We start from the raw sequence: 10,784 nt of genomic DNA, 5'->3' as shown, positions 1-10,784 counted from the left end.
CCGAGTGTATGCTGTACAAATTAACTTATGCGTGTTCGACTGAAACTCACGGCTAAAGGAGTATCAAATTTTTATCAGAAGATCACACTGCCTTGGTATACTAGACAGAAGTTGTTAGTACAAGAACAGTCCAAGAAAGAGCCGACTATAAGATGCAATGGAAACAGAAATGAAAAGTTATAGCCGTCTGTTATATCTGATACAAGCATACACTTGACACACAGACAACCACTACCTAAGTGATACTCTAATACTGAAATAAAAGTTCAAAAGGGTTATTTACAATAGCATGGAATTCTGTTGCAAACAAATAAGTATGGGAGGGTCAGGTTTCAAAGAGGCAAATAAGATGAATTTAGCAATGATCGTAAAGATTGCCCGGATAATAGTCTATGAAGGAAAAGCTTGGTGGGTGTCAAGCTGCTCGGAGGAAAAAAAAAACGAAAAAAAGAAAAAAAAACTATATTTTACTGTGAAAAAAATACTAATTCTTTTTGGATGTGGAAGTGCGTTCTGCAGGTGTCAAACTGTTAGGAGGAAAAAAACAAAAAAAGAAAAACTATATTTTTAATGTGAAAAAAAGTACTAACTTTTTTTGGATGTGGAAGTGCGTTCTGCAGGGAGCCTAATTCACAAGTATATTTGCTGGGAGGTAGGAGATGGCCAGTCAATAAACATATGGACTGACCACTGGATTCCTGATCTGCAAGCAACTCTAGATCAAATATGTTCTGAAAAGAATAACTAATTAACACTTGTATCAGACTTGATCTACTCCGATACGAATAAGTGGAACCATAATAAAAATGTGGGGGTACCAAAATACACCACAAACTTTTTCTTAGGCAACCTGTATGGACTAAACTCGAATACAATTCCGAGAGTTCAACTTAATGAATCTCAATTAGGAATTATATGAAGAGCTTATATCTCTTTCTCTCACAATCAAAATGTTAACAGAAGCAAGTCTGTGAACATGATTATGTATGAGAGTACTTGGACGATTCCAAAGATCAATATTCAAGAACCAATCAAGTCGTATCCAACAAACAAGGATGGATATATCTACTTTGATTGATTAACGTACAACCTGTGATATTTCAATCATAAAGATATATAATGCGGAAAAAAAAATAACACAGACACCATAAATTTTGTTAACGAGGAAAACGCAAATGCAGAAAACCCCCGGGACCTAGTCCAGATTGAACACCAGACTGTATTAAGCCGCTACAGACACTAGCATATTATCAGAACTTCGAACTGGAATGTAGTTAAGACCGAATTAAACCATAACAACAATTCAGTTACAGTCACGCTCCTTACGCTTCTTGAATTCCAGCAGGACTTCACGCAATTGATTTCCTTAGCTAACGTCCTTTATAGCCTAAGGGTTGCTTCAACTCAATTAAAGACTTTAAAACAATCTGCCTCCCACAGGTAAGCCTATTTGTGATTTCCGTTCTGATCAAAGATCAAGGTGACGTAAGAAATCGATTGCAAAAGACAAAGTCTAGCTAACCTCAAAAACTGGTCTTACGACTCCCGAAGAGCAGCCTAGATTATTATTCACCTCACCAAGTCGAAACTTGTGAAATCACAAAGTCTGAGACGAACATACTTTTTGATTTCTATCTATCTTGCCTGTTTGAGCAAAGTTCAACAATCAAACCAAGATCAGGATACACGAACTATCAAGATAAAGATAGTTGGACATGGATTCACGAATCCCTAGGTAAAGTCTGTTAGAGCATTGATCGGTCGAACTCACAAGTGTTGCTATCTCAAGCTTGTTGTCAACTTTAGTTGTCAAAACTATATCTTGATTTCTATCTAGTCTACAATTAGTTAAGTTTCTAATTAGGATAGAAGATGTAGTTGAGAAACGAACATCACGACAGTCATCATTGCGTTCTACCGTTTGGAGGCGAAGATCAACCGAAGATTTTGGAGAACTTCTTCAACAAAAGGTAAGTGAAGACTGAACCACCTATATCTCAAGTTATATTCATACTTGATGTCGCATAACTAATTAGACTATTGCAAGCATATCAAGAATTTCGAGTCAAGTTTATCTTGTAATTAGCTCTCGAAATATGACTAAGCTTAATCTTAATGAACATTTCATACTTGATGAATTTCGGTTAAGATTGTTCGCAATCAAAATCGTGATTCAAGATTATCATTCGAAAATGGGCTATTTAATGTTTGGTACCCAGCAAATTTCCAACACATTGCTTTGGTACCCAACATTTCAAATATTAAAGGTTGGCACTTGTCTCCGCTGTTGACCGTCAAAGTCAACGTTTGACCAGACTCTATTTTATTTTTCCTAATTTTTATTAAATTTTTATTCGGTTTTACAATTTTGCCATGATGGAAAAAATGTCCTTTTCATTCAATGACGTTTCGGATTTCGTGCCACCATCACCGCCTCCATACATATGTATTTCTAGTGTGACCACCACCATTACCAATCAATCCTGAACAACATCAATATGCTTTAAAAATGTTGCACCGAAAATTACAAACATTGTTACCATTAATTATACCAACATCACCAATCTTATATACCAAAACAACCAGTTACTACACCATAAAATCCTTCATTACCTCTTTACACCAGTGTGACCACCACCATTACTATACCACGAAATCCTCCATTACCTCTTTACAATCGCATATTCACCCATGAAACAACCACCTGATACTGCTTTACAATACAACCCCATGAATCACCATCACATCTGATATTGCTTCATAATACATCATGAATCATTACTGCAAAACCCCCAAAATCAAATTAATTGATATCAACAATAATATCTTCAATCTCAGAGTTAGGTTCTTCCATTAATCTATTATGAAATCAATTTAAATTTAGAACCAGACCCACTTTATGAAACTGCTCCAATTGAAAAATCAAATCATCCATTACACATAACCTAACCAATAAAATCAATTGAAATTGGGGATTTATTAGGGTTTCACCAAAAAACAAAAAGACAACAAAAAGAAGAAGAATAAATATAGGATTTCGTAGATTTTATTATGTAACAGGTACTAATTAGTGTTAGAGCACTGCTCGGTCGAACTCGCAAGTGTTGCTATCTCAAGCTTGTTTGTCAAGTTTAGTTGTCAAAACTATAAGTCTTGATTTCTAGTCTACTTATAGATATGTCTCGGATTAGGATAGAATGTGTAGTTGAGATTTAGACTTCACGGCGTTCATCGATTGAAGACGAAGATCTACTTAGGGGAGCTTGAAGGAACTTCATCAACAAAAGGTATGTGGAGACTTGAACTCATCTGTCACTCAGAAGTCCATTCTATTCTATCTCATATTGAGACTAAGTCGTATAACAATATAGACTTTACATTATACACATTTGATATTTCGAGCTGAATTTAACTCGCTTATATCTTTCTTGAAATATGTGTTGGAAAGCTTTTTGCTTTAACGATGTTCCTCATTATTCTTGACGAAAGTCAAAAGATGATCATGTGAAAATCGCCTGGTAACATCTTACATGATTTGTGCGAGACAGTCATTTGATGTAGACTTGGAATGTTTCGTATTGATCATTCGATCACTTGAAAATTGCTTATAAGTTAACAATTAGTGTGGGACAACTATTGTCGTCTTCTAAGAATGTTTCAATGATTGAAATGGGACTTTAGAAAAATTAATCGTTGTCTAGATATAGCACAATATGCATTGCCGTATGCAAACTGTTGTAAGAATAATTCAGGTCCGGGAACTAAGTATGCATACCCGTATGCGAACGGTTTTAACTGTAAAAGTCCAGGAACTAAGTTTGCGTACCCGTTTGCAAACTTTTTCAGCTGAATTAGGTTTGGAAGGACAGTATGCGTACCCATTTGCAAATTTATGTGGTTAAGTTATAAAATCGGCTAAGTATGATTTCATGCTCATAAAATTATCTAAGTATGATTCTTTTGAATCAATCCGATTTTACTTGAATTGTGTCTTGTATACTTCTATGAGAATATAAACAATTGAACAACTCTATGAGTAAAACAATTAGATTCATTTTATTATCATTTGGTCTAGAAGTGTTAAGATGAACATGGTTAAGACAAAAGTGTTCATATGGCTAACTTCGGTTAACTGTTATTGAGGCAACTCAATATACACGTTTAGGTTCGGTTACCCATATCTAAATGAAGGTATATTTCATTTGTGTGTAAAAAAAAAATACCATCTAATAGTGGAGAGATATTAGCTTGAATCTTAAATCAGGTTTTCATCTAACGGTGAATATTGATTGCTTTGTTCCAAAGTTATCAAACCCTGATTTGAAGACAATATAAAGGAGAACTCTAGAAACTGGGAAACCTAATCCCCACACCTCATGTGTGATACTAGTTGTGACTAGAGTCGATTCTCCTTTAACCTAGGTTTTTTCTAAAACCGTTATAAGTTAACGACTTGAATACTTCATTGGGATTCTGAATCCAGACCCAACTATTTTCTCTGTAGTTGCGTGTTCTGATCTTACTTGTTTTTGAGAATTGAGTACTATCTTCTCTAAGATTTTCTCGATATTTATCTCCGATAGGTAAGATGTAAAAAGTAATCACAAAGCTTTTCTTCTCATTCTTTGTGATTCCACAATAACTTGTTCTACTACCATATAGTGAAGTTATTGTGAGGTGATTGATATTTCTAGGCTTTTCTTCGGGAATATAAGACCAGATTATCAATTGGTTCCCTGTTCACCTTGATTTATCAAAAGACGGAACAAAAACTTCATCAGTATTTCTGTGGGAGGCAGATTTATCTATCAGAATAGACTTTTCTGTGGGAGACAAATTTGTTTATCAAGTATTCGACTTTGGGTCGTATCAACTCTTAGTTGTGGGTGAGATCAACTATGGGAATCAAGTGTGTAGAGTCCTGCTGGGATTCAGAGGCGTAAGGAACACGATTGTACCTTAATCAGTGTGAGATTGGTTAGGATTCAACTACATTCCAGTCTGAAGTTAACTTTTAGTAGGCTAGAGTCTGTAGCGGCTTAATACAGTGTGGTGTTCAAAACTGGACTAGGTCCCGGGGTTTTTCTGCATTTGCGGTTTCCTTGTTAACAAAACTTTTGGTGTTTGTGTTATTTCTTTTCCGCATTATATTTTTTTATATAATTGAAATATCACAAGTTGTGAGCAAATCAATCAATTGGTAAATCCAACCTTTGGTTGTTGATTGAAATTGATTGACACTTGAACATTGGTCTTTGGTATCGTTCAAGTTTGTTTCTCATAATAATTAGGCTCACGGAATTCTATCTGTTCGATTGCAGATTGTGTTGAGAAATTGAGATATAACTCTTGGATGTTTTTCCTTGATTGAGTCTGACCGTCTAGTTTATTCTCATGGAATTATATTGGAGTTAGTCCATACAGATTTCCTAAACGAAATGTTGGGTGTGGTTGTTAGACCCCTAGTAGAAGTTGATGATATCAAATATCGAAATCCTGAGGATTATTCTGATACTACTACGCGTATACTCATCAATATGTTGAGAATGATGAGATGGTTTCGGCCGAAGTGGTTCATGATTTTCTTAAATATTTTGAGGAAGCAAAACTGTAGCTTGTTGATACTATGAAGGGTCTCGATGTGTTACGAACTGAGTTGAAAAAGGCTAATTCTGACATTGTTCTCATAAAGACACATGTTAAAGATCTTGTCAATGAGGATATCTTCTCTGAAGAAGTAGTAGACACTGTCAATTACAAGCTCAAAGGACTCAAGACTCGTGAGGGTTCCGGAAGTGCTCCTTGATTTCAGTTCATGGTCGGTTTTGTTGGTTTAGGGTTCTTTTGTTTTTTAGCTTGTTGTTTTTAGATTTTGAATTTTATTATGTCTAGGAAACTTCTTATGAGAATTTATTCTTGTGTTTTAAGAAGGATAACTAGGATTTGGAATAGCAAATATTGTGATTACACATAGCTATTACCAACGATTTTCATCTTGCATTGTTTTAGATTTATTTATTTAAATTCTAAGTTATTTGGAAGATGATTTTGCAGTATTAATGTTTAATAATTTTATATATTGCAAAACTTTTATGGGATATGTGTGTTTACGTCCGTGAGATTATCCCATATATGTCAAAAGTTAAGTCTATTATGTCATTATGCAAATACTGATAAAAGATAGAATGAACTTTTGAGTATTCCACAGTATTGATCTTTCCCTGATCCACTTTTATGTGAAAGTACTGTATGGCTCCGTAAGTTTTCTTATGTTGAGCATTTTCGATTAAACTAATCATTTCTTTGTGGTTAATTTAATTGAGTTTACTGGATACAAATTCATGTTTCATGTAATTTGTTAATGTCCGAAGAAATCCTTATTGTCTTGTAAAAGTAAGGTCGCTCTTGTTGTTCTTTCGGGAATGACATTTTATGGGGGAGAGTTCTTAATTGAACTTTTGCTTAATTTACAAATCTTTGTGGGGAGTGCGGTTGTGGAATATTGTAGGAGTTTTCTTGTATATTTATAAACTCCTCGATGAATACACTAAGTTTCGACTATGTGAAATCATCGAAACCAAGTTGATATGTTCTCTTTTAGTCATGAAGTATCTCTATGAGAATTTCATTATGATCCCGTTAATTTTCGTACCTTTGCCAATTTATATTGACAAAAGGGGGGAGAATTATTTTGTAGTTCATACTACATACATATGGTTTAAGGATCATTATGCAGGGGGAGGGGGTAGTTTTCATTGTGAGATGAAGTATTTTCTAAGTGGGAATGATACATATCACATAGTATTGTTGTCAAAGTTGTGATACAATTGGACTTTGATGCTGTGTAATAATAATATGACATTGTATAACAATACGAAAACATCTTGTTTTTATATATTGTTATAGCTACGGATCTTCGACAACTATGATGCTGAGTTCAACACGTTCAGAATCACTGGAGTACTTGGAAGTGACGAAGATTTCGAGTAATGTTGAAGAACCAAGGAAATCAAGCATTTGGATGAGAAGCTGCAAAGTTTATTTATTTTGTAATCCATATGTATTGATAGTTTTGTCACTAAAATTGACAAAGGGGGAGATTGTTAGAGCACTGCTCAGTCGAACTTGCAAGCGTTGCTATCTCAATCTTGTTTTCAAGTTTAGTTGCCAATACTATAAGTCTTGATTTCTAGTCTACTTATAGCTAAGTCTCGGATTAGGATAGTAAGTGTAGTTGAGCATTAGACTTCACAACGTTCATCGATTGAAGACGGAGAACTACTAAGGGGAGCTTGTTGAACTTCATCAACAAAAGGTATGTGGTTACTTGAACTCATCTATCACTCAAAAGTTTATCTACTCTATCTCCTATTTCAGACAAAAGTCGTATAACTATATAGACTTCGATTATATACATTTGATATTTCGAGCTGAGTTTAACTCGCTTACATATTTCTCGAAATATGTGTTGGTAAGCTTTCGCTTTAACCAAGTTCATCTTATATTCTTGACGAAAGTCAAAAGATTATCATGTGAAAATATCTTGGTAACATCTTACAGGATTTGTGTGAGACAGTCATTTGATGTAGTCTCGGAATATTTCGTATTGATCATTCGATCACTTGAAAATTGCTTATAAGCTAATAGTTTGTGTAAGACATCTATTGTCGTCTTCTAAGAATGTTTCAATGATTGAAATGGGAGTTTAGAACAATTAATCATTGTCTGGATATAGCACAGTATGCATACTCGTATGCAAACTGTTGTAAGAATAATTCAGGTCCGGGAACCGAGTATGCATACCGAGATCTGAATGGTTTTAACTGTGAAAGTCCGGGAACTAAGTTTGCATACCCGTTTGCAAACTGTTTCACCTGAATTCGGTCTGGAACGACAGTATACGTACCTATTTGCGAACTGTCGTAAAAGATCAATGTCCGGAACTTAAGCTTGTGTACCCATTTTCAAACTTATGTGGTTAAGTTATAAAATCGAGGCTAAGTATGATTTCATACTCATGTTAAGACAAAAGTGTTGATATGGCTAACTTCGGTTAAATGTTATTGAGCCAACTCAATATACATGTTTAGGTATGGTTACCCATATCTAAATGAAGGTATATTTCATTTGTGTGTAACAAACTAAGAACATCTAACGGTGGAGAGATATTAGCTTGAATCTTAAATCAGTTTTTCATCCAACGATGAATATTGATTACTTTATTCCAAAGTTATCAAACTCTGATTTGAAGACTATATAAGGGACAACTCTAACAACTGGGAAACCTAATCCCTACACCTCCTGTGTGATACTAGTTGCGACTAGAGTCGATTCTCCTTTAACCTAGGTTTTTCCTAAAACCATTATAAGTTAACGACTTGAAGACTTCATTGGGATTCTGAATCCAGACCCAACTATTTTCTCTATAGTTGCGTGTTCTGATCTTACTTGTTCTATCATATTGAGTACTATATTCTCTAAGATTTGCTCGAGATTTATCTTCGATAGGTATGATATAAAAAGTAATCACAAATCTCTTCGTCTCATTCTTTGTGATTCCACAATAACTTGTTCTACTACCATGTAGTAAAGTTATTATGAGGTGATTGATATTTCTAGGATTTTTTTCGGTAATATAAGACAGGATTATCAATTGGTTCCTGTTCACCTTGATTTATCAAAAGACGGAACAAAAACTTCATCGGTAATTCTGTGGGAGACTAATTTATCTATCAGAATAGACTTTTTTTGTGGTAGACAGATTTGTTTATCAAGTCTTCGAGTTTGGGTCGTAGCAACTCTTAGTTGTGGGTGAGATCAGCTAAGGGGATCAAGTGCGTAGAGTCCTGCTGGGATTCAGAGGCGTAAGGAACGCGACTGTACCTTAATCAGTGTGAGATTGGTTAGGGCTCAACTACATTTCAGTCTGAAGTCAACTTGTAGTAGGCTAAAGTCTGTAGCGGCTTAATACAACATGGTGTTCAAAACTGGACTAGGTCCCGGGGTTTTTCTGCATTTGCTGTTTCCTCGTTAACAAAACTTCTGGTGTCTAAGTTATTTCTTTTCCGCATTATGTTTGTTTATATGATTGAAATATCACAAGTTGTGCGTAGATCAATCAATTGGTAAATTTAACCTTTGGGTGTAGATTGAAACCGATTGACACTTGAACATTGGTCTTTGGTACCATTCAAGTTTGTTTCTCATAATAATCAGACTTACAGATTTCTATCTGCTCGATTGTAGATTGCGTTGAGAAACTAAGATATAACTTTTGGATGTTTTTCCTTAATTGAGTCTGAGTGTCTAGTTGATTCTCTTAGAATTATAATGGAGTTAATCCAAACAGATTGCCTAAATGAAATATTGGGTGTGGTTGTTAGACCCCCGCTTTTTCAATTAAAATATGACTAGCAGAGCCAGAGAAATTGAGGAAGACGGAAAAAAAAGACGAGGAAGGGGGAGGAGGAGAGGTGGAGAGTCTGGAGACTAAACAAAAAGAAAAAGTTTTATCTTGATCTTTTTTTAGACCGTCAGATGAGAGGGCATATTAAAAATTATTATTATTTTTAAAAACAATGATTTGACTTAACAATCAGTTGTTGGTCTAGGTACCAACCTTTATATTTTAAATGTTGGGTACCAAAACAATGTGTTGGACATTTTCAGGGTACCAAACATTAAATAGCTCTTCGAAAATGGCCTAGAACAGTGATCTGTGTCATTGATGTTATTTGGGAATGTTTCGAATTGATTTAGAGTAAAATATAAAACTACTATTATTTTCAGATATAATACAGTATACATATCAATCTCATAAACTAGGAAAAATATTACAACTATGAAACTGTAGTGCATGTACTCAGTACACATAACGGAGTAGCTATGTCGACAAACAGATTTTTGGTACGCATATTAGTATGCACACCTTAAAAAGTCTGTGAACTCGTGAAACCGGATCGGTACGCAAACCATTACGCGTACTAAAAAAGAACTGTTGGTCTCAGAACCGGTTTGGTATCCATACCGGTACACATACCATAAAAGTTCTGTGATCTCCGGAACTCGGTTATGTTTTAATGGTATCCATACCAGTGCGTATACCGAAAAAGTTTTGTGAACTCCGGAACTCGGTTATGTCTTAAGGTATACATACCGGTACACGTACCATGACATAACTAGTCACGAACAAGTTAAGTATTTGTACCTTGTACACCTACTTAGCATGTCGATTAAATTCATATGCACATAAATTATTTCTCCGATACAATTAGCATTTGAAAAATCTCTAAAAACACCATAGACATATTTGATCACACTAGTGTAACTCGAGTTAAGTCTTAAGTGTTATATGAAAATGCTCAAACTTATAGTTCAGTTGGCTAGTTTCATGAGCGTGGTCTTGTACACGGTTCGGTTACGGTTCATCCTAACCAGAGTGTATATCTTGTTATGTAAATCAGATTCAAAAATTCATCTAACGGTGGATATAGTTTGCTTGGTTCCAAAGCTATCTTAGCTTAAACCTAAAGAAACCTATGCTTTGAATGTCTATAAAAGAGGAACCTCAAGCAATTGGGATCTTTGAATCCCGACACTACTTTTCTTGGTGTGTCAAAGTTGCAAAACTAGAGTCGTCCTCTTCCTAAAACCCTTATAGGGTTTAGCGACTACAAAGACTTCATAGGGATTCGTGAAGCCATGTGTTTATGGGTAAAAACTGTTTCTACTGGTTTTGGTAAATTTGGATGTGTGGATGAGAAACAAATCTAAAACTAAAACAA

The sequence above is a fragment of the Papaver somniferum genome, chromosome 1, assembly GCF_003573695.1.
Source record: "Papaver somniferum cultivar HN1 chromosome 1, ASM357369v1, whole genome shotgun sequence".
Classification (NCBI taxonomy): Eukaryota; Viridiplantae; Streptophyta; class Magnoliopsida; order Ranunculales; family Papaveraceae; genus Papaver; species Papaver somniferum.
The sequence above is the reverse complement of the archived record's forward strand: the minus strand, read 5'-3'. Positions refer to the sequence as shown.